This window comes from Parasteatoda tepidariorum, chromosome 5 (assembly GCF_982258835.1).
Source record: "Parasteatoda tepidariorum strain Cologne lab strain chromosome 5, Ptep-v5.0, whole genome shotgun sequence".
Taxonomy (NCBI): Eukaryota; Metazoa; Arthropoda; class Arachnida; order Araneae; family Theridiidae; genus Parasteatoda; species Parasteatoda tepidariorum.
In genome coordinates this window covers 108,934,151-108,959,418 of record NC_141759.1, presented here as the reverse complement: position 1 = coordinate 108,959,418, position 25,268 = coordinate 108,934,151, and the positions used below count along the sequence as shown (strand labels likewise).

The 25,268-nt window shown below is 28.9% G+C and overlaps 1 protein-coding gene across 1 annotated transcript in view; it reads left to right on the top strand.

Annotated features, from left to right (window-relative positions):
• The window catches only part of LOC107442749 (recombining binding protein suppressor of hairless-like), a 36,938-nt gene extending 26,541 nt beyond the window's left edge, over positions 1-10,397 (top strand). The window contains exon 10 of the transcript XR_015433974.1: positions 4,150-10,397. The gene's annotated coding sequence lies outside the window, so the exon portion shown is untranslated. The remainder of the gene's footprint in view (positions 1-4,149) is intronic.
• The last annotated feature ends 14,871 nt before the right edge of the window (positions 10,398-25,268 follow it).

Here is a 25,268-nt window from a genome sequence, read left to right as displayed (position 1 = left end):
TTATAGTAGCCATATTTACATGTATTGTTATACAGTTAAACCTACATACCCCTTTAGCCCTCTTCAACTAAAAATTATCTTCCGAGAATACGAGCTTCATTTCGACAGTCTACAATAGTTGGAATGCAGAAAGAGTTTATGAATAGATAAGTGCTGAAGTTCTACAATTGGGGAACGGGTAATTGTCACTTATGGTTAATGATTAGTGATTACAGTGCTTGGAATCTTAAATCTTGGAATAAAATTCTTAACAAAAAAAACAAACAAAACTGAAGTTTCTAAACCAGTAGATCTTCCGAATGAAAAGATGCCAGGTTATACAGCAGAAGAAATTGATGACTGGTGTCGAGACACTGAAAATGACCCAGGATTTCAAATTTTAAATTATGATGAAACTGTTGCTGAAATTTTAAAAGAAAATCGGAAATACGAAGAGGAAGAAGTAGGTGATCAAGTTCAAGATAGTGGACCTTCTCAAGCATGCAATTCATTAGATATTGCAATGAATTGACTGGAACATCAAAATAATGTTGATCCCGTTCAGTTGATTTATTTACAAAGAATAATAAGGGATATGGCTGCTCAAAAAAGAGCATCTTCTTTGAAACAAAACAAAAAGTCTTTGAAACAAAAGCCTTTGCTGGATTTCTTTTGTAATGGAAAATAAAGGAAAATATAGAGAAATCAGTAATTGACAAAAAAAATTATAAGCTGAAATATGACAAAAATAATTCAAAATGAAAAAAAAAGTTTTAAAAAAATAAATAAATGAAAAATATTTAAAAATTGAGAAGAAAAAAAACTTTTAAACACACCAGAGCTATTTTAGATAGTATTGTCAGTTCTAAGCCTAGAAAAAGTGTGAAGGGAAGTTAGTGCATAAATAATAATCATGGAAACTAAATTTTAAGCAAATTTCCAATTATCCGAACCACGTTCGGTCCCGAGCAGTTCGGATAATCGGCGCTCTACTGTATATTGATTTGAAAAGTGAAAAAACAGTGTTTAAAATTGATACTTTTATTATTTTCTTTTCTTAGTTTTAAAATTTATTTTAAATGAAGTGCTGCATTAATTCATTTTAGTTAACGAAATTACTTTCTTTCCTGGTGTGAGATTAATTCCAACACATTAGAAATTACATTTTCAAAAATCTTTTGATACTTGAAATTGAAAGTACAGATTAAAGTAAATATTCAATGCTGTCTTAATAATAGACTTGCATAGCTGTAAAAAGTAATTAATAAACATGAATTTCTTTCACACAAAAAAATACAAATAATGCTAATTTAAATTCTTAAATTTGAAAAAGCATGGAGTTAAAATCTACATTATATTTTATTGGTGGAAAATGTGTATTTCTAAAGCTTGAGGTTGTATTAAAAAGAAATTGTCCTAATATGCCAAAAATAGAAAAAAAATGCTGATTAATTTAGATATTATTTTTCTGATATAGTGTCATTCTTCCCCTTCAAACTCTTTCAAAGTCTATTTAAAGCAGTAGGGTTATTATCTAATAACAGTGTACATCTTTGACATTATCAGATTTCTTTGACTTGATCAGAAAGAAATTTTGTGAAAAAAAATTCCAATAAGTGCATAGATTTAAAAAAATTTTTTTTTAGCTTAAATAGATAAATTTTGATTTGGAATTAAAAATGAATATTTTACTATAAAAATATATAAATTAAATATTTGTTTATTTTTTGATGAATGACTACATTTATAAACACAATCTGTTACATTTATTTTGTCATTTTAAAAATCAAGAAAAAAAATCACAATTTTAAATTAAAATTATAGTTTGCTAATTGAAACTTTGTTTTAATAGTTAAAGTATTCCTTAATATTTCTACTTCATCTAGTCTTTAAATTTCAATCATGCATTAGTTTTGAAATGGTTGCTATGCATTATAATGAAAAATTGTTTTAGGTAGTTAAATCTTCTAAAATATTGTTATAATCTTTATATATATGGGTGATTCTCACAAAACATGACAGTTCGGACCAAAAAATTTCTTCAAATTTAAAGTCTTCAAAATAATCTAAAATTTTTTTTGTATATTTCTTTAGTTACACTTATTAATATCTTACATACAGCATAGTTTATTGATATTTGTTCGAGAAAAAAATAAAATAGAAATTCACCAAATCTTGAATACCAGGAAAATGACATATTAGCTTAGAAGTTTAAAAAACAGTCATTTTAAGTTAATAGTAAGCAACTCAACTTAAGCCTTTATGTTAGATGGACCATAAATTGCTTAAATTAATATTTTTTGTCCACTGTAGAAAGAATCAAAAAAAATTTTGTTACTGATATGTACAGAAATTTTTTTTTATGATAATCAATCATTAAATAAAGAAATAACTTTGATTACATCCAAGCATATTACAATCATACATAAACTTGGTATTAGGTTAATATTTACTTTCCCTCTTTACAGTATTAGCAGTTTAAAGAAATGTTTGGTAACACTTCAATGTCCTGGCATTTATAAGCCAGGATAATGACAAATTTTCCACTTTATAGCATATAACTTTATTTTAATTTAATATTTTTGCCTAAGACGTTTATATTCTGCAGAAAACAACAGGGTTTCTTAAAATAACTCAGATAAATCTATGTAGTTTATGTTAGTAATGATTTCAAGAAGCCAGGAAAATGACAACACAAAAACTTGCTCACCTTGAAAAAATTTTTGAAGTAGATTTTGACCTAGAAAAATTGGTTCTTTATTCATGCAACAAGACATGTTCAGATAGGAGGATATCTAATCAATCTATAAACATAAGATATTGATTACTGGCTCTATTTATTTCAGTTATAAACCACTAAATGAAAGTAGCCAGGAAAATGACAGATTTTCTTGGGACAAACAAATTATTGACAGAAAAAATAAATTTAAATGAAGTTTTTGTAAATAATACCCTCTGCATGTATTCTAGAGATGCTTACACCGGTTGAGATAAAAAAAAATTAGATATTGAAAAATTTATGGGAAGTTTTGAAGCTAGTTATTATTGGAAACATTGTTTGGGACATGCCAGAAAAATGACATTTTGATATTCAATTAAATTTTTTAACTATACAAAACAGTCAATGCTATTGCAAAGTCATTTTAAAATGCTATCAGCAATGCTATTTATTCATTTTTTTTAAAAAAAGTTACTTTAGTATTATAGTATTAGATCTTGAGTAGTCTTTGTCGATAGATCTCTATTTTAGTATTTTGTCGAAAGCGCTTTTTTTCACAAATTTATTCACATATTACGAATTTATTTGAAGATTTTTTATTTATATCACGAATTTATTTGTTTTATTAATGTTATTAGTTATTCATTGAAAAATGAGTCGCAGTCGTGCTTTTACGCTTTAAGATTTTATACTATAGCACATTTCTAATAGGCTTCACAAATTGCATTATTTCATTTATTTGAATTCTAATTTATTTTAATGACTTAGTATTTACTAAAAAGATGTAATTTTTTTTATATAAAAAAAAAAAAGTTGTTATGTGAATTTGAATGATTGTTTTGAATTCTTAGAATTTTGTGCATTTGCAATGTACCAAAGTTAGTAACAAGCGAAGCGAGCTTGGTTTGCGAAGCAATCCATATAAGATTGCGTAGCAATTTTCGGGGATTGGCGAGCGTCAGCGAGCAGGGGTCGCAGCCCACTTGTATAGTTTAATATTAATTTAATTTCGATTAAACATTTTTAAAGTTTTTTAAATTATAAATCAAAGTTCTTACAGTGTATTTGAATAAAATTAAAAAAAAATCTGATTTTTTTTGTTCTTTAAAAAAAAAATCAAAAAAATTACAAACCCTGCTCATGTGCTACTCTGCTGCATTTTGCAAGATATTCTTAATTTCAAGCTTCATTTTCCACCCTCTGATATCGAACTGAAAAATTTCTTCAGTATTTTATAATGGCTGATATAATTAAGAAGAGAGTTCTTAGTCAGAAACTAGTTATTTTATCATGATCATGTAAAGTCTTTGAAAATTATTTTGCATTTTGTGAATGTATATAGTGCTTAAAAATATTTTTAATTGCTTAAAAAGTACTTATTTTTTGTTGAAAGATTTGGCTACACACCCTGAATAAGGTTTTAAATTAATTGTTCTGAATTATTTCCACAGATATCAAGTCCAGTCCTGTCCATAATCTTAAACCGGGCTATACCTGGTCTGAAGTTGAGCTGAATCCTCCTTACCTTGACCTGAAATTGAGTGAAAAATACACTGAACAGGAAGAACATCCTAATTTGGGTGTAAGTAACAGAAACCACTTGTGTACTGTTGATGTTCCTGTTAGATATGAAATATCTTTTTGTGATACAGAACAGGCATTCTCATCTGTTGAAGGAAATATGGGTATTTTTCATCAGATATCATGTATGTATGAGCTCATCATTTGTGTACAAAAATGGAAAATATTTGTTTTGAATTCAAAATTTCAAAACCATAAAAAGTTTTCATTGACAATTTAATAATTGTCATTATTTTTTAAAAAAAAAATTACTCTTATTGAAAAAAGTATTTTAATATTGTACAATGGGCCTAAAAAAACTTTTTTTTAAATTTATTGTTAGGTGAAAAAGTTATTATTTATTTTTTATTTAGGTGAAAAAGTTTGGTTAAAATAAGGATGCACAACCTGTGTCCTGCGGGTCACACGTGACCCGCCAACTGTTGATGTGCAGCCTGCAGGAGCTTCTCAATGCTATAAAAATTTTCATTTTAATTTAGTTTTTTTTTATAGATATTATATATTTTATTTAGCTAAAATATTTAATTCAAATTTATATTACTCTATAAAATATGTATATTTTTTGCATTTTCATTCTGTAAGGATTCCCCCTATATATATATATTAGTAAACAAACTAATTATTGAGAAAAATGTAAAAAGTTGTTTTTAAAAAAAGTATAGTTTTTTTTAAAAATAAATTCAAATAATTTAAATAAATTTCATTCAATCATCATTTCTAAATCATCAATTTAAATTAATTCAAATAAGTATTTAATTTTCTGCAAATATGTTATTAAGTTTACTGACAAAAATAGTTAATGCTTAGAACATTAATTTTTATATAAAAATATCATATTTGCCACGAAGATGACTAAATATGTGTGCGGACCATCATTAATCTAACTGCTGTGCAAGTGGCCCTTCAGTCAAAACCTTGTGCACCCCTGGGTTAAAATTTTAATTTTTTTTTCAAAGGATGAACATAATACAAATTTTGGCTTTTAAGTTTAAAAATTATTCTCTTAAAATGTAATAATTTTTGCTGAATTTTATTTTTAATTTCAATACATCATGTTTTTTTTTTAATAAAAATCTAAATTTTTTGAAGTATAGTTATTAAATAACTCAATGTATTTGAGTACTGTTCACTTCACAAGTTAATGAAGTTTGTGTTATATGCAGCTAAAAAGCAAATAAGTATTTTATTTTTGTATTTTGTATTTATTTTGACGAATTTGTATTTAAGAGTATTTTGTATTGCATATTTAGAATATTTTTGTTTGTAGAATAAAAAATTATTCGAAGTTTATTTATAAAAAAAAAAAAATTAAATTCGTTATTTGCAAATGTATTATAATAGAATGAAAAAAAAACAAGGATTCATTAGTCAAAATTAATGTTTAATTTCATTTATTGTTATGCCAAAAATAAATGAAAATTAAACATTTTTGTTAGAATTAGCTATTTTAAATTTATTTTTCTTAAAAATGCTTTGCAATCAATTTTTTTTTAAATAGTAAATTTGTAATGAAAGTGGGAAAAAGTTTTTAATAGTAGGTGTTAGGGTCATATAAAAAGAATCATTATGCATAACATTGTTACGATAACCTAAATGTTACCATAAATACTCACAATAATAAGTTTAAAATAGAATAAGAAAAACTTGACCCCATCAAATTTATTAAATATTTAATATCGATATTTTCGTCCAACTTTCGTTTAGTTTTTTTTAGCTTTCTACGACAATTCTCTCTTGTTCTAATACCTTTATGAAAATATTTTTTAATAGTAGTAAATATATATATATATATATATATATATATATATATTAGTAGACAAAATGTATATATATATATTAGTAGCAAATATATATATACAGTCAAACCCCGCTATAGTGAACACGGTTTATAGTGAACGAAATGTTCGGTCCCGTGCCTTGCTTTACATGGATAATGTTATTTTTTTGTGGATATAGTGAACCAAAAAAGTGAGGAAGTTGGATATAATGAACTTTTTTCTGTCTTCAACTGATTTTTTAAAACTTTTTTTTTAATAATTTTGAAATTTCTATTTCAAAATAAATACATATACCGATTTTTAAAACCATCTATAGTGGGGAATGTAGCGATAAGCTTTTTTTCTTGTTTGCTTCTTTTATCTCACTTTCCCATTCCTAAACAAACCAAGCAGATGTTTCCAACCCAGGCAGACGATTCAGCTGTAAGATGTCAGTGGGATCAATATGCATTTTCTGTCAGAGGGAATGAGTAATTATTCATTATTGGTCAAAGGGTTGAACACTAATATGTGTTGATAAGGCCCTTATTTCAACTCCTTTTTGCTCTCAGTTCAGTGAAAAAAATCCTGCAAACAAGTGTCTCAAATTTAATTATGGCGAGCAGTGAACGTAAAACGTTCTCCATTGATGATAAAATGGGCATAATCAGAAAGATTAAAAATTGATGCAATCAAGCAAATATTTGTAGGGAATATAAACTATCCAAATCTGCAGTTTGTAACATATGAAAAAATAAGCAATTAATTTCTGCTCATGAAAAAAATTTAGATGGCAGAAAAAATTTGAGAAGCACAGATCACAAGAATGTTGAAGAAGCATTACGGAAGTGGTTCACCAATCGAAGAAGTCGCAATCTTCCAGTATCTGGACAAATGTCGATGAATTTGCTAAGCAATTTTATGAGACTACTTTTATGTGCTCGAATGGCAGGTTAGACAGGTCTAAAAAGCGGAATAACAAAAATTCAGAAAAAATTATTTGATAGTCGGGAACTGTTTCCTATTCTGATGTTGAGGATTGCTCATCCTCTTACTAATTTTTTTCTTTGTACACAAGATGAAGAGTAAAGAAAAAAAACATTTTTTTTTTTTTTGCTACTACATAATATTTTTTCGTCATTTATTTGAATGATGTGTAATAAAAGGGAGGAGTTTGGGAACCATTAGTTAAATTACCTGTGTAACGGATATAGTGAACCAAAATTTCGGTCCCTTGAAGGTTTGCTATAGTGGGGTTAGACTGTACGTATAAAAAAATTTGTGTAGTTAACTTTTTAAAATTTTATTGGAAATTACTTTTATAAATTACTTTTTATAATGTCAGTCATTGCGGAATTTTTTTTATTCTCAAATCAAAGTAAAAAAAAAAAATCAGGAGTATTTCTTCCATCTTTGATATACGAGTAGGGCGTAATTTGAAAATAATTCTGCAGAAAAGAAAATCTTTCCAAAAATTGATGAAAAGATGCTCTTTTGCTTCCCAAATAAAAAGTCTTTCAACAATAACTCTGTAATGTTCTTCGACGATGTCGCCGTGTCGCCACGATTCTGCCACGGGGCTGAGCAAATTATGCAATGATAGAAGTGAAATTTATTTAATGTCAAATAAAGATAAAATTTATGATTATTTTTCTTTAATAGCAAAATTATATCTATTGTAAAATTATATCATCCAGAATTGTATTCTTTAGTAACAAAATATGAGTTGGGTTTAGATGTTTAAAATGCTTCTGTTTTTGTTTAGTTAGCAGTAGATCCAATAAAATTGCAATTTCTATTTAATTTTTTTTTTTTAATAAATATGTTATATTTTTGACTTAGTGATGGTTCACATTTTTAATATATCTGAATGTGTTACTCTTGAATCTCAAATGTTTATGAATATTTGAATTTGATTGTTATGAATAATTGACAGATTGCAATGCTTACTTTTCAATAATGTGTTGTGCAGTGCTGGCAAGGTTTAGGACAGAATGGATTAATCCAGTTTAAACCATCCTGTCCGAAACTTTTTTGTCCAAAACTATCTTAAACTGTGCAAAACTCTTTTATTCAAATTATGTCACTATTTTTAAGAAATATTTTGAAAAATAAAAGGTTAATTTTTGAACAAGAAACAAAATGAATACAAGTTTTTGTTTTATTAAAAAAATTTATCATTATTTTTAATATCGCATTATTTATCCTTACGCAAAATCATAATTTATCAGTATTAAAAGCACATTAATTCATATTTAAAGGATTAGGTATTCAATTTTGTTGTTCAATGAAATGTGGAGCTTCAAAAGTTATAAATCTTTTCTCATTCTATTATATTATTTTCTCATTTTATTATATTAAGCAAATTGTATGAAAAGTATCAAATATTTATTAATCTATGTAATTATTATGTGTACAATGGTTACACATAAGATTTTTACCAATTTACCCAAGGTTCTAGGTTTTGGACAGACAGTAAAACCCAGGTGTACTGTCCAAAACCACAACCCTGGTGTTGTGTCTAACCCAAGTTGCAAAACGAAATCTGTTCAAAAATAATTGTTATTTTTTACAGCTCTTTCAATTGGCTGTTTCATTAAAACAGCATTTATCAATTGGTTAAAATTCGACAGGGTTTCCTTAAAAACTGCTTAATTTTTATTTTGGAAAATGAGGGCCCTTAAAAGTACTTAATTTTGGTGCAAGGTTTTTGAAAGTCCTTAATTTTTCAGTTTCACTATAGTTGATAGGAACAATTGAAGCAAAAAGTCGTTCTTTTATCACCTAGAATTAGACCATGCATGAAGGGTAGAGCTTTATAGGTGTACAAGAAGGGATGTCCTTTCAATCTGCCTAGATTGATACTCCATGAATAGAATGAAGCATTCTAAAAGAAAAGAATAGAGGGTGAACAAGTGAAATACTGCATATAGAAGAGATATAGTACCCTTTTGGGAGGGGGAACCCACACTGACCTTCAAAATTTAAAAATTCCGTTCTGGTAATGCATCTGCTTATAGCAGGGGTGTCAAACTCAAAAGCTAATTTGAGCCAAATAAACAATACTTAACCTTAGGTGGGCCGCAAAAAAAAAATCTATGTTCATGGAAACAAATATTTTTTATTTGGAATAGTACATTGTAATAAACATATATAAAGTTAAATTATTTTAACATATATAAAGTTTGACACCCCTGGCTTATAGGAATGAAGTAAAACCCTAAGAATAGAAGTATCAGAAGAAAAAAAAATCAGATCCGGGTTTGCAGAAATTACCTGGTCCTACTTTGGCAAGCCCTGTTAATTAATACAATTATATCAGTATGCTTACATAATAATAAAATTGTTTTATTATTTTTTTTATTGATTGATTTTCTTTTTTAAAAAGGTAAATAATTGGCACTGCCAACTGGTGGTATATGTATATTTGATGATAAACAATCATACCATTTTTGAGGTCCTTAATTTTTCTTTTAAAAAAAAGTCCTTAAAAATCCTTAATTTTTGCTTTGTTAAAAAGAGTGGGAACGCTGTTTAAATTGAATTGCATTCCTATTAAGCTTGTCATTTAACAAGCAGTCTAGAATATTCCACAAACAACACTTGTGGAAGCAACATCTTAACACCATCATATTAGTGCATCATATTTTTCAGGAAGAATTCCTAATTTCTCCCAAAATCTTGATAATTCTGTAAAAAAGGAAATTTTTATATGAAAAAGGTAATTTTAACGTAAGAATAAAAATTTACTAAATACTTATACAGAGGTGCCAACTATTATAATTTATCCATAATTATTAGGATCTTACCTCCTTTGTCTAATCAAAGAATGAAACTAATTGACAGAAAAAGACAAAATATGTAAGTGACATTTAAAATAATAAATCAAAATGTAAAGCAGCAAAATCCAAATTTGTTTTATTTTAAATTAGAAAGTCCGAAAACAACAAACATTTAAAGATATGTGTGTTAGCACTTCATCAAAGGGACACACTGCCTGTTAACACAAAGGAGCCTTTTTGTTGTGAAATCAGAAACTGAGAGTGCCCTCGAGGCCCCATAATGGAAAATCAAATAAGAAGAAGCAATTGGAAAAATTGAAATGTAAATGCAAAGAAAAATTTGCGAGAATCACAAATTAAGTCTTAATAATGACTCAAAAGTACACAAACTAAGACCTAATAAAGAGACGCCCACAAATAAGAAAAATAAATAAATATAAAGTTACAGTTAGAATAGCCACACCAAAATAAAGTATGAAGTGCTGTCCACATATCTTAAAATTTTTGTTGTTTTCTGCTAGAATTGTTTTTCTAATATTATAGATCTTTCCTTTGAATAATAAAAATTACCTCTTTTGAGAGTTTTTGTTACACTTTGTTGAAAATTAGTTTTTTTTCTTCCCCTTAACTATCAAGAGCTATAAAATTTTGTTGTTTGCAATGGATAACCGAAAAAAAAGTGCTACTTTCTTTACTTAATAGTAAATGGATGCAGAATATTATGAGTATTTTCTATATACTAGTATAGAATTTGGTGAAAATACCTTAAAATTGCATTAATTTGAATTTTGTTAACTTTATATGTATTATTGTACTTCTGATTACTGATATCTAGTTTAAAAAATCAGCATCATTGCTATATAAATAAGAAAGAAATTTAGGTAAGGGAAATGCAAATTTATGTTTAATACGTTAAAATAATATTTTTTTCCCTAATTCCCTTTTTTTTTTTTATTAAATTCTTTTTTTATTTTCATTTCATTTTTTTATTTTCATTTTTTTTTTATTTTCACCTAAATTAAAAAAGAGAATTTTTATGAGTTAAAAAGCAAAGCAAAAATGCATTTGATAATTTAAAAGTTTCGCATAAATGTTTTTAAAAACATTTATAGGTCGTAACAGAGTTTAAATTCATATCATCAACTACTATTTTAATTAAATTTTTTATTTTTTTTTTTGGTCTCTTTATATTTCGTATAAGTGATGTTTGGTTTGATACATGTTTGTATGATATTTTACAGTTTTTTTTTCAAAATTTAAGCAGTTGTAACGAAAACTTATATTTCAAAATTATATTTTCACTGGAGAGGATAAATTTCAAAACTCATTATGTATGGATATGTAATATTTGGTTTGTTACATTTTAGTATGATATTGTACAATAATTTTTTTTCTTCTTCAAAATTTAAGCAATTGTAATAAAAACGTATGTTTTAAAATTATATTTTCACTGGAGAGGATAAATTTCAAAAATCATTATGTATGGATTATTCTGTAATGTTACATGCGTGAATTACTCATTTTCTTCAATAAAGATTCTGTCACACGTGAATATAAATGACGTGAAGAAAAAACATAAGTAAGCAATAAGAATATATATTCTTAAACACGATAATAAGCTGTGTAGTTATCATTTAATTTCCTTAACAGTTTATCGAACGATCATTCAGATCTCCCTACTTTATTCTGTCAGTTGGTGGATAGTGATTTGTAGCTGTTAAAAAATGCATGGTTTCTAGGCTATACTCGAGCGCAATTTGTTTGGTTGGCAAATTGTTAACATTTAGGTTAAAACTAAAAAGCACTCTTTTTATAGCTGAAATATTGCTGGCGTTTCATGAGTAATATAGCCTACATTTCTGTTTTCGGCAATTGGAGTCGTTCAAGTATATTCATGTTGCGTAGCGTTTTTAAAAAGTGCTTTTTTCATTTGGTGGTTTTAAAAAGAGCTTAGTTTTTCCTTTTCGAAAATTAGATTATTTTTTCTTTACCACGTCAATTTTCGTCACGTATTATACAAAAGCGTACTTGGTTCAAATGGTTCTATTCAACGTTTTTACAATTCATTCAAACCACAAACTAGTTCGGCGGTCCATAGCGTATGAAAGCTCCAATCATTTTACACGTTTGATGACATACTTGCGGGTCCGCATGTGCGTCTACTGAGCTGCGTTCCGCGAGATTATTGCACTCCCATGTTCAACTCTGCTACATTTTGCAAGATGTTCTCAATTTCAGGCTCAATTTCCGAAAGATCTCTTGATCATTTTATAATGGTTAATATAATCCTTGTATGGAATCAAAAACCATACTCGTTGCACGTACCTTGCATTTTTAACCAAACGTTTTTCTTATTGATGGAAATCTTTGAAGGTTTAAAAACTAACAGGGTATGACAGCTTGGCTATTATGCTGATTTTATGTTCAGTTATTTCTGTCTAACCTGATTACAACCTATAATTACGAACTACAGGTGGTTATCAAAATAATGGAAACACTTGTGAATAAAAGAGACATTTAAGAATTCGCTTCATAAGCATTAAAATATAATCTTAGCTACCAGTTTTTTTAATATAAAAAGTACTTATATTAGGTGGTATGAGAGAGCTTTAGCAGAGTTGTCTACGTTTCGATTTTTTGTCAGAAGCGTAAAATGTCAGACCTCGCAGATTTTCAGAGAGGCCAAATTGTAGGAGCACGACTAGATGGAGCAACAGTGACCGAGACATCCCAGCTTTTAGGCGTTTCTAGAGGTACAGTGTCTAAAGTCATGACAGCATACACACAGCGCGGAAAGACAAGCTGAGTAAAGCAAAATAGTGGACGGAAGGAGAAGCTGAGTAAAAGAGATAGACTTGTATTTAAGTGGATTGTAATGTCTAAAAAGAAAACAACTGTTGCCAAAGTGACCGCAAAGCTCAATCAGCATCTGGATTCTCCAGTGTCAACAATTACAGTTAGGAGATACCTTCATAAAGAGAACATTTACAGCAGAACAGCAATTCCCAAGACTTCAAAATCTAGGGTGTTTCCATTATTTTGATAACCACCTGTATTATTTACTTCTCGTCCGCTCTTCCATATGTACTTTTTAAAAATTCATTGGAGTTAAATCATTATTGTTTCGGTAGCTATAAACTCCTTCGAAGTTATTGTCGTGTGGGGAGAGTAGATATCGACAAAGTCAACCTTCATCTATGAAATCCACCGTAGAATCGAGTTAACATGTCTAGTGACTGCGGTAGACACACCTCAATCAATAATTTCCTGTTCCACGACGCAAAATGATTTCAATCTCACATATACAGTGTCTTTGGATTCCATTCATTCTCATGTGAAGTAGCTGATCTTCGTAGCATTGTTGTTTTTATTTTATTTTATAACCGTCATAGAACAGCCAACCCAATATTTTGGATTTACGATTGCAAACGTTCAACTTCGTAGCCTTGACATTTTGAACCCAATCCAGAAGACAAGGGAATTTCTGAAAATTTTTTTGGGTGAAATTCGCTTTTGTGGAGGACTTTCTTGTGGAACTAGCCCGCATTTGCTTTACATGGGGGGAGGGGAGGGCTAACGACGAAAACCTCTCATGGTTAAACCTCATGGATTCTAACCCATGAAATGTCTACCACCTAGAATATTTTACCTTAAACCGGGGCGAGTCTACCCATCTTAGTTTTATTTAATTTTCACTATTTTAAATTGCAAATAAAAAAAATTTTACCGACGGAGGACTTAGTTCAGACTCTAAGGAAGATGGCGCTGCAGTAGTTTGATCCGTTTTTATTTATTTGGTGTCTTTTTAACCGACCTGTTCTAACGTCTTTTGAGAGATTTGCATTGAAAATCAGCAAGCTTTTAGTTTTTGCTCCGTAAGTATATTATTATTATTATTACTATTTTCACTTTGGTTAAGTGATAAACTTATCTAAGACTAAGATTACATTAATTTTATATGAAAAACAAAATAAAAAGAATGTAAGTTTTGCTGTTGTAAACAAAAAGCCAGAATTCGCGGGACGAGTCTACCCATTCGTATTTAGTTTTAATAAAGCATAATAATATAATTTAGAACTTTGTTTATATTAAAATTAAGTCATTTTAAATGAATTTGAGTATATTATTTTAATTCTGCATTGATAAATTTATCATTAATAAGAAAATTTATAGGTTAAATATAAATGTAAATATAAAATATGTTTATTTTACCTATTTTTTCAATTTTTATATTACAAAATTAACTTTTTTTATTTAATGCAAGTTAAATAAATTATTATTTATTATTACAGATGGTTCGAAATTATATTCGCAAAACAAATGGATTTAAATGTTACAAAAAAATGCCACCTGAATTTCGATTTTGTTAATAATCTTTAATTATTATTATTTATTAATTATTTAATTGTAAATTTATATTAATTTTAATTTATTTTTATCAACAATAATCAGAAAAAAATGTTATTTTATAATGTCAATGATTATAAAAACAAAACTGTGATCAAAATGTGATAATCGATCAAATACTCAATTTGTGTTATTTTATGAATAAAAAAATGGAATATATAGTAAAGTTATGAATTTTACTTCATAAATATCCTATATAGTAACTAAAATAACAATTTAATAGTAAAATTTGATTATTTACAATGTTAACATTCATTTTTGTAGAATGGGTAGACTCGCCCCATACGAGAGATTTGTCAGCAGTTCTATAAAAATATGCAGTAACAGCGTAACTGTTAATATTTTCTAAAATCGATTTCACAGCTTTAAAGAGGGATCAATAGCGATTCCGAAACACCTATTTTTTTTTTTTTTTAATTTAAACGACTTAAAACTCCTCATGCACCACAAAGTATAGCATGAGGCTTACAGTTGTAAGTAAAAAACAAAAGGAGAAAAATTTACAAATTTACACTAAAAACAAAATTCCGCAAGGCCGCAAGACTTTCAATACTTTTGACCAGTTCTGATAAGACAGGTGGCCAACAAATTGAAAGACGTCTCAAATCAGTCTTTAAATTCATTCGGGCACTCGCATGGAGACTACAGTGAAGAAGAATATGTTCAGCATCTTCATCAGCATCACCTATTAAAAGCCTTTTTTCTTTAATATTTACAAAAGTTTGACCACTTGAAAGTTGAAAAACTGAAAAAATGGGTAGACTCGCCCCGGTTTACGGTACGGTGCGGAATTCGTATCAAACAGCCATTTCTGTGATTCGAACCCGATTCATCTCATTGGAAGGCAAACGCTCTATCCCTTGAGCCAACACGGCTCTTGCATTGTTGGTTTCAGATTTACTAGAAGTTGTTATTTTAATAAAAATGTCGTAATTTAAATATTAAAAAGTATATTTTTTATCATAACTTAAACGCAATGTGATGTTTTTACTAGAAAAATGTTATGATTGCAGGAATATATAAATTTTAACCGAAACGAAACGTCAGCCTTCGAAATATATTTTTCAGGCAATATCTAAATGAGATGATCAAAGTCATTAAAAATAGTAAAGCAAGATTTTGTTTATGATTGACAACCAACATAGTTATTTCATTCTAATTAACCCCTAAACAGTGACATACATTTCAGAAAAATGAACTAAAAATGAATTTTTTTGTACTGTTAAATTTTGTTCTTTTTATTATAATAAAAGTTAGAAAAGGATTTTTTATTACAAAAATAAAATTTTAAACGCAATAACTACTGCATTTATAATTTTTGCATACACATAATAAATTAATGGATGACACACACATCTTATTCAATGAGAGCAAATGAAACAAAATTTCGAAGCAAAATACATAAATTTTACAAATTGTTTACAGTATGGTATATCCCGAAACACGGTGCTGCACACAAGCCCATATCGCATAGCTGCCAACTGTCCAGATTTGATCCTAATTTTCAAATCAAATCTGATATTTTTTTAAAAAATCTGAATTTTCTTAAAATTGCAGCATATTTGCTTTTAAACCAATCCCTTGTTCTGATCACCGCAGTCGCGTTTCCTGTGATTATTGTGCAGAAGTAATTTTTGGTAGCTTTTTATTTGAAAATACTATTCCAATAGCTGTTGCTGATCATTTCACTAAATTGAATCTTAAAACAACTATTATTATTTTTAAAAAAAATTATTGTAGTATTTAAACATTTGCATCAGAAATATTTGTTTAATATTTGTCAGTGTTTTATAATTTGGAAAAGAATAATTATATATTAATAGGTAATAGAATTTTTTTTTGTGACTAGTACACCGGTATTCCTAATTATAAAATATTAATATTATAAATTTCCCACACAAGATAGTGTTTATAATTTTTGTTTTACTAATTTACCTAAGGTCTTTAAATATTCTAATAATAGGTTCTGTCTATTAATGTTCTTATTTAATAGTTAAATTTTTGTTTTACTCTCATAATTGGTGCGTATAATTTTGTTGCATTAGTGTTCCTAATTTTTTATTCCTAAGGCTGGCAGCTATGATATCGCCTTCGACTCAAGTCGTAATAGATGAAAAACTAGACCCCCTAATGCCATCTATTAGAAAAATAGTGAATTAAGTATCCTAAAGTATAAAAGAACTCAGCACGGGATTCGCAAAATAGAAACGTTCATTTTTCTCCTGCCCGAACTGGAGTCTGGCGACACTGGCCCATTCGTATTCAGTTAGGGAGGGGAATAATTTAACCGTGCGGTCATGCTTAACTGCCTTTGATTCTTTTCGGAAGTGACCTGCCCTCCAAACCCTACTTTTTGGATCACGACTAAAATAAGGGGTGGTCAAGAAAACTAAAACATTTGTGGTCAAAAATTGATCAGACTAATACACTATACAAATTGGATTTTTATTTATTTGCCATAAAAATACAAAGCTAGCCCCCAAATTCAATTTTTTGTATACTGCCCTAAAGTCAAATAATCCACAAATAATTGGTAGTCATAAATCGGTCTAATGAATGTAGTCCTTGGCCGAAGTATTACACGCACTATAAGATTCTATGTAAAATCTTCAGGCGGCTTTATTATTTTTATGTGACTGAAACCGGTTTGCACTTGCTTGCGTTCCTGCATGATAATGAGACGATAGGATAAACTAGACTATATATTATATAACTATAGAATATTTATTATTTTAAGCATTATATTAGTATGTTATAATAATTAGATCAAATTATGAGACGCACTGTAGTGTTTTAATAATGGCATGATTGGCACGAGGTTTATAGGCAATACTTTTATATTTAAACACACATGTAATGGGTTGTTATTCAGGATATTGTTCACATACTTCGTATTTGTATTTATTTCTAACGTATTACATTACAATGTTAACCCATTGTTACACGGGCGTAAGCAAGTGCAAACCGGTTTCAGCCGCGTAAAAACAATAAAGCTGTATAGTATCGCCTGATAATTATAATTTTACGTAGAATCGTGGAGTACGTCTAATAATGTGGCTAGGAACTGTAAATGCATTAATTTTAATGATACAGGTTCAGAAGTTTGGTTGAGACATGGAGAAAAAGAAGCCTCCTCGATTCTATTTTGTAATCATAAATAGATTGAACCTTTTTTTTTTTCCTTCTTATTTTATCCTGTGAAGCAACCATTTTTTTTTCTTCCTTTCACCCGTACCACGTCTTGGTCCTGACAGATCCCGATAGATATCCACGCCCTCGAACACGGTATTCGTGGGTCAACGATTCGTTCGAAGGGGACATTTTTCCGCAAATCTCTTGTCCTCTCTAATTGAAAATTTATTCTCAGAGAAATTCGAAGATCTCGTTCCGAAGGAGTGCTTTTGTGCCGTTTATCAACAAAAATTATCATAAGACATTTTTATCGTTTGCAAATATCGTTTTATCGTTTGCAACGTCTGTAGAACAAGCAAAAATCAGTCTGTTCGATAATAACTCGCACCAATTTCGCATCATTTTTTTTTTACCAGCAGTCTGTAAATTTTCAAGGGCTCGAACCACCTTCCGGCGTCGGGTAGTTCGCGCACAGTTTCGAAAATACCGTCCCTGGCCAAATTATTAGACGCACTATAAGATTCCGTGTAAAATCTTCAGACGATACTATACAGCTTTATTGGGTATAATATGAAAAAAACACAACTACTTCGATTTAGTAGGAACAACATATGACGCAATGCTAAACGAATGGAATTTAGTTGTTGTTTATTTAGTTATTGTTATTAGTAGTTGTTGTTATTTGTTTTAGTTGTTGTTGTTTATTTAGTTGTATTTAGTTTCAATTACTTTTCTTTATAATGCAATAAAATCTGGCGAGCAGCTATTTAAACGATCAAACACTTCGTTTGTTTATTTGTGGCTTGAAGTTAGGCTCGCAGAAAATGCCGTTCATGGGTTAAATTTAGTAGGAACAACACAACCTGTGACGTAGGCTATATTATACCCAATTGTTTATACACGACTGAAACCGGGTATGCACTTGTTTACGTTAGTGTATCCATTAGTTGAATTAAGCGATATATAATATAAATTCGACGATTGGATAGACGTTATATTATATAAATATAAAATATTTATTATATCTGGTATTATATTAATAGATTGTAATAATTAGGTCAAATTATTAGACTTTCTGTAGTTTTTTTTAAAAATAATTACACGTTATGCACGAGTTTATCTGTAATACTTTAACATTTAAACACACATGTAACGGGGTTTTATTCGGGAGATTTTTTTATAGACTTCCAATTTGTATTTATTTGTGACGTATTGCATTGCAATACAAACCAATTAATAAGCGAACGAAAGCAAATGCAAATCGGTTTGAGCCATGTAAAAACAATAAAGCTGTATAGTATCACCTGATATTAAAGATTTTACATAGAACTAGGAGGCTTCGCCCCCTGCTCGCTGGTGCTCGCCAACCCCCGGAACTGCTTTCGCAGTTCATTTCGGATGGCTTCGCAATCCGATGCTCGCTTTACTCGCTCATTGGATACGTTCTTAACGTCTAGCTTTTGTATACTTTTTTGAACACTGAAGTTCCGAAAACTTTTCACTGTAGAAAATTCTAAACCTGTACATTTCAATATTAATTTGAAATTGCAAACAGTTCACATATTTTTCTTAATCACACTATTCTAAACTTCAGTTCTTGAGAAAAGTAACTGTTGTAAGTTTTGTTTTAAAGTCTTTCCCACAGAAGGGCTAAAGCCATGTGTTGTAAAACAATATGAAATAGTAGTCTGCCACTGAACGCCGGATGTAAAGCATCGGCTTCGCTAAAGATAATTTTGTATTTTTAATTCTCTGAATGGCGCCACCCTAATATGGAATTTGTAAAATAAATGTATATATTTTTGATTGTTGATGAAGCCCATCATTTTGCGTTTTCATCAGTGTTCAGAAGCAGAACAACTATAAGTTCTTTATTTTATCACAAAAATATAAAATGTATAAAAAACAAAGAGTAAGAAAATGAGTATAGTCATAGAAAAAGTTAAAATTATAATATAGTATTTATCAGTTAAAATAAAACTTTTTGTTTAAGTCATTGTTAACAATTCAAATTTCTCCGAAGCAATTCTAAACCTTAATTTTGCTCACTACGTGCTCTTGCGCGCCGAAACCTATCAATTAAAACGTATTAGCGTTTTATATAACATGGATTAGCCATATGATGCTCACTACGTGCTCTTGCGCGCCGAATCCAATAAATTAAAAATGAAAACTGTTGCCAGCGCGAGAAAAGAAATATCATTGGTTTTATTGATACATACATACATACGTACGTATTAGCGTTTTATATAATATAGATCTTATGATACGTCTAGTAATTTGGCCAGTTGCTGTAGAAAGTTGCATTGACGAAAGCTATTGTTAGTTAAAACATGCGCTGTTTTCATGGAAACAGCATTTTTACAAAATATTTGTAAAAAGAAGAATCAATAGAAAAACATACGCATCCTTAAAGATCGCGAAACTTAAAATGAAGAAGTAAAGGGGGCTAGAAATAAATATGCAGGTTATCATAAGTTGTTGAAAATTGAAGAAATATTATACGAGTGTTTCACAGTCAGTGAACATAAATCTGCTTATTCACCAGAATGGCATTTCGAATTTCAAAGCTTTAAAAATTGTTAAATATCTACTCTTACGTATCTTATAAGTTATAAAAAAAAAATCTTTTTCTCTACTTTTATGTGAATGTCTTTTAATTTATAAGAAAACTATTTTCTTTACTCTTATGTAAATATCTTATAATTTATAATAAAAAAAATATATTTTTTCTTTACTCTTATGTAAATATCTTAGACTTTATAAAAAAATTTCTTTCTCTACTCTTAGACTTTCTTTAATAAAATGAAAAAGTGCGAACAATTATTTATTAAATCAGTTTGGATTGATAAGTTGAAGTTTCATCGGGAAAATATTTAAGTAAGTGATTTATGATTTAGAAAACAAATAAAAAATGTATGTATTCTATTAAAATATTAAAAAAAAAATTTTTATCAGTTCTTTTTCATATTTTTTTAGTAGCATTTTTTAAATTTTTTTAAAAAAATAAATATAATATTAGGAGCAGATATCTTATCTATTTTGACTTAAATTAAATAAAGAGAAGGAATAAGAAACTATTATTTATATGTTTAGAAAATTAGCATAAGATGTAGATACAGAGTTTGAAATTTAATTATGAACTTTTAATTAACATTTTAATTAATTAAAAAAAATATATACGATTTTTAAAAGTGTATTTTTTGACTTTCTTTTAGTCCTATTTTTATTCAATTTTATTATTTTTTTTTGTCAGATAGTTGACCCTCGGAAAAAGATTTAGAGAAAAAGAAGGAAGAAAAAAAAACAGTAGCTGATAAAAGCGATAAAAGTAGAATGAGAGACAAAGAATATTAATATAATCACTTTCAGATGTTATTATATTGATTAAAAAATTCATTATTATATTAATTAAAATATTTGCCTTGGAAATATTTGGGTGTGTCATTATTTCATCGGTCCTACAAATCATACCCTCAACAAATTTCTTACTCAAACAAAAATTGAGAAAGTAATTTAATTTTTTCATGGAATAGTTTTTTTTAAACATTATTGTCTAACATAAAAAATGACTTTCGCAGTATTTTGAGTTTTCGTACTGAAAAATGTAAATTACGTGTTCATTTTCATTTTACACCCGCAATGCCAGGAAATTATTTTTCTTCAAAATAGAATCTAGGAGAACTTGCAGGTTTGTAATAATGTATGTGTAAAAAAGGTCAACGTTAAAATCCATAAAAATTAGTTTGATAATGGTTAATTTACTTTGTGTGAATGTCACACTCAGAACTTTGGGTTAGGCGTGTTATTATTATTATTTTTTTTTTAATTTCTTTTTCTTTAGTTTAGATTTTTCAGTTTTTAATAATTTTTTTATTTATTTTTCTTTACTTAAATAACCTGTCACACTTAAGATAAATAATTTTTGATAGTGTGGTTAAATCAACTATAGATTTGCTAAGAGGCGTTACTTTTTTTCTAACTTAGTTCAACTTGCAAACTCTTTATAATTAAATCTATGACTCGCTATTTTTTCGGAAATAAAAATACGAAAAATGAGGTAACCATATTCGTATTAAGAATGCTGACTGTTGTTCAATTAACCATAGTAATATATTTTTTTATTGTTGCAAAATGAATGAAGGGGCTTATCATTTATTTCAGTTTGCAGTGAATTCATTCATTTGTCGTGACTAACACTCGTTTGGTTAATCCTAAATAAACTAGAGATTCGCAAAAAGGTGTTTTTTCAACATTGTTTAACTTGCGAACTCTTTAAAACTGCATCTGGCTATTCTTTTCTGTATAAGAATGCTTATTGTTGTTCAATTATTAACGTAGTTTTTTTTTTTTTTTTTTTTTTTTAAGTTATACTTCTTATACGACTTCCAACAAGGTTGCGTTAAACGTTTAACGCTACATTTTTATTGGCCGGGAAATCACGTGGTAGGATACAGTTTTCCCTCATTCATTTCCATATTGTTTTGGTTCTCACTAGCATAAAAATAATAAAAGTCATAAAAGTATTGTTTTTCCATAAATATTTTTTTTAGTTTGATTTGATACACTCATATTTAACAGGATAGTATTTTTATTTTCAAATTTAGTGGATAACAATTGTAAAAAAATGAGAGAAAACAATCCCACGGACAATGCGACGGATTTAAGATTATGTCAAGGTACGTCTCTTGTGAATATCAACTGATTGTTAGGTTTTCTCTTCTGAAATTACATTAAGACGCATTCACATACATTATTAATACAAATACATTTTCGTTCCGCAGTGGACTGATCGTTAAGACACGGTTCCCAGCAGATCACCGAAGTCAAGCATCACTGGCAGCGGTCAGTGTGCGGGTGGGTGACCACTTGGATCAGTCTGCGTAGGGACCGAGGGTGTGCGGTATGGGTCCTCGTTAAACTGTTCTACCGTAAAGTGCTCGACTTCGCGCGCAGGTCGTCGGGCTACCGGAACAGGGGTGTCATCCCCTCTGCAGAGGATCAAAATTGTGATGGCATGTCTTCGGATCATCCTCAAGGATGTTTACCAGACCGTCGCCAATAGCCCATTGTGCAGCTCTAGTGCGACGTAAATGGACAACAACAACAAATACATTTTCCATGGCGAGACGATGAGGCAACCACAGGCACTTCCACTGTTTCAAGAAGTTCACGAGGGAAAAATGCACAATATTACCATTATTACAGAACACGGAAGCGAGCGGAGCTGGAAAAAGAGTCGTTGAATAGAACTAGTGATCCTTCTACGACTGCTGATTCTTCTACAATTAGCGTCGCAGGTTACGAAGTTTAACTTCTTCCGCGCGGAGGGACTCCACGCACTATTTTTTTTTTTTTTCTTTTAATTTTTCTTATAGAATAGGGGAAATTTTTGCTAATATCATTATAACTAAAATAGTTTTACCAAGAGTTTTATTATATTTGTATCTCTTAATTGCGTTAAAATCTTTTAATGGGAGCAGATCCTTTAAATTGTTGAATATATTATGCAATTTAAAGGTATCAAAAATAATGTTTTTTTTTTTTTTTTTTTTTTTTAAAAAAAAAAAGAAGAAAAAAACGGTTTAATTTTACTAATTTTGGCTTTCACCCAATCGGAACAGCGAATTTTAAAGTGGAAATTAGTAAAAGAAAAGTTGTTAATAAGATAATGAAGATTATAAATAACATTATCTTTAAAGGAGAAAACATTTACATTACATTTTATTTTCTGTTTTTTGTTTGATATATTTGTTTGTTTTTTCGTGCATATATTTTTACTTAATGTGTTCTAATTTCGTTAAAAAATTTTTTGAGTGCTCCTCACACTATTGTATTGATATATTTTGCTTTGGCTATATTAATGCAATATCAGAAAGCCCTCCTTTTTGCGGATATAATCGTGTGGGCTGATGAAGAGATAATATCTTTTCTTTGTTTTGCTTTCCGGATTTTTAATATTTTTTTTTTTTTAGATAATCAAAAATTATATTTTTTAAATACTTTTGAATAATATTTTTAATAATTTCCCTCTCTTGTCATTATTTTAGCTTTATATATATATATATATATATATATATATATATATATATATATATATATATATATATATATATATATATATATATATATATATATATATATATATGTATGTTAATGGAATAAGTGTGTTATCTTTATGAGTGACTATATTGTGTGTGGTGTTGAAACCTGATCGTTGTCAGGTAAAAAATGATCTTCTCTTACAATAAGGTAACGTAAGAAGGAAGCCAGACCGATGAAGTTGCCTCCTAACAGATTAATAAAAAAAAAGAAAGAAATCTCTTTGGCGGATTCTTTTTGGGAGCGCTTATCAGCTGTTGGATGGTTTCTCTCCCCTTTTTTCGCTGACGTTTGCAACATTTTTCTGTCCACTTCACTTTACAAATAGCCATACTTTGAATTGAAACTCTATTTTTTTTAAATATATCTTTTTATTGCTTCACCATATAATAAGCGTACTAATATTGTTCTCAAATCATGTACGAATTGTATAGTAAAACACTTTTTAAAATTTATTCTTATTAGTTTTTGATTTAGTTAAACTTAAAAAAAAAGGAAAATTTGACAACGAAACGATGCAATCTCGTCATCATGTTACACGATTACAGCAAAAATAGTCTCTATTTTTGATGAGTTCAAATTTCATATTATATTTGATAATTTAAGGAATTTGTTTCCTTTAAAAGATTTTAACATAATTAAAAGCTTTAAATAAAATAAAACTCTTGGTAGAACCTATTTTTAATGTCTAATGATATTCGCAAAAATTTAGGGTACCGTCATGTGGGGCTACTTTGTGCAAATTTGAATTTGGCACTTTTCAAGTGCTGCTATTCAGTATTAAATTTTTTTCGCGTTAAAAATGCGTGGAATTTGAAGATAGAAGTCTCCTCTATTACTACAAATATTTTTTTGGAATTTTAAAACAATCTCAGAGTGTGTTTTGTTTATCCAATGTCAACAACTTTCCGAGAACGTCGGACGTCGAAAAGTGTGCGTGGAAACTTTTGCTGTGAAATACAAAGACGTTGATAAAACAATTGTAGTAAGTGCAAAATGTTTTATTTATATATTAATAAACAATTATATCATGTCAGCGTTAAAAAATTTTGAAAATTAATAACAAAAAAAATAGTGCGTGGAGTCCCTCCGCGCGGAAGAAGTTGAACTTCGTAACCTGCGACGTTAATTGTAGAAGAATCAGCAGTCGTAGAAGGATCGCTAGTTCTATTCAACGACTCTTTTTCCAGCTCCGCTCGCTTCCGTGTTCTGTAATAACGGTAATATTGTGCATTTTTCCCTCGTGAACTTCTTGAAACAGTGGAAGTGCTTGTGGTTGCCTCATCGTCTCGCCCTGGAAAATGTATTTGTATTAATAATGTATGTGAATGCGTCATAATGTAATTTCAGAAGAGAAACAATCAATTGATATTCACAAGAGACGTACCTTGACATAACCTTAAATCCGTCGCATTGACCGTGGGATTGTTTTCACTCATTTTTTTACAAATGTTATCCACTAAGTTTGAAAATAAAAAATATTACCCTATTAAATTATATGTGTATCAAAACAAACTAAAAGAAATATTTATAGAAAAACAATATTTTTTTGACTTTTATTATTTTTATGCTAGTGAGAACCAAAGCAATATGGAAATGAATGAGGGAAAACTGGATCCTACCACGTGATTTCCCGGCCAATAAAAATGTAGCGTTAAGCGTTTAACGCAACCTTGTTGGAAGTCGCATAAGAAGTATAACTTCAATAAACGGAAAATGAAAAAAAAAAATGCACTGTGGGGCTACTTTGTGCAAAGTTTCATTCGTTTTTTTTTTTTCGACAGAAAAATTTTCAGACGTTATAAAAAA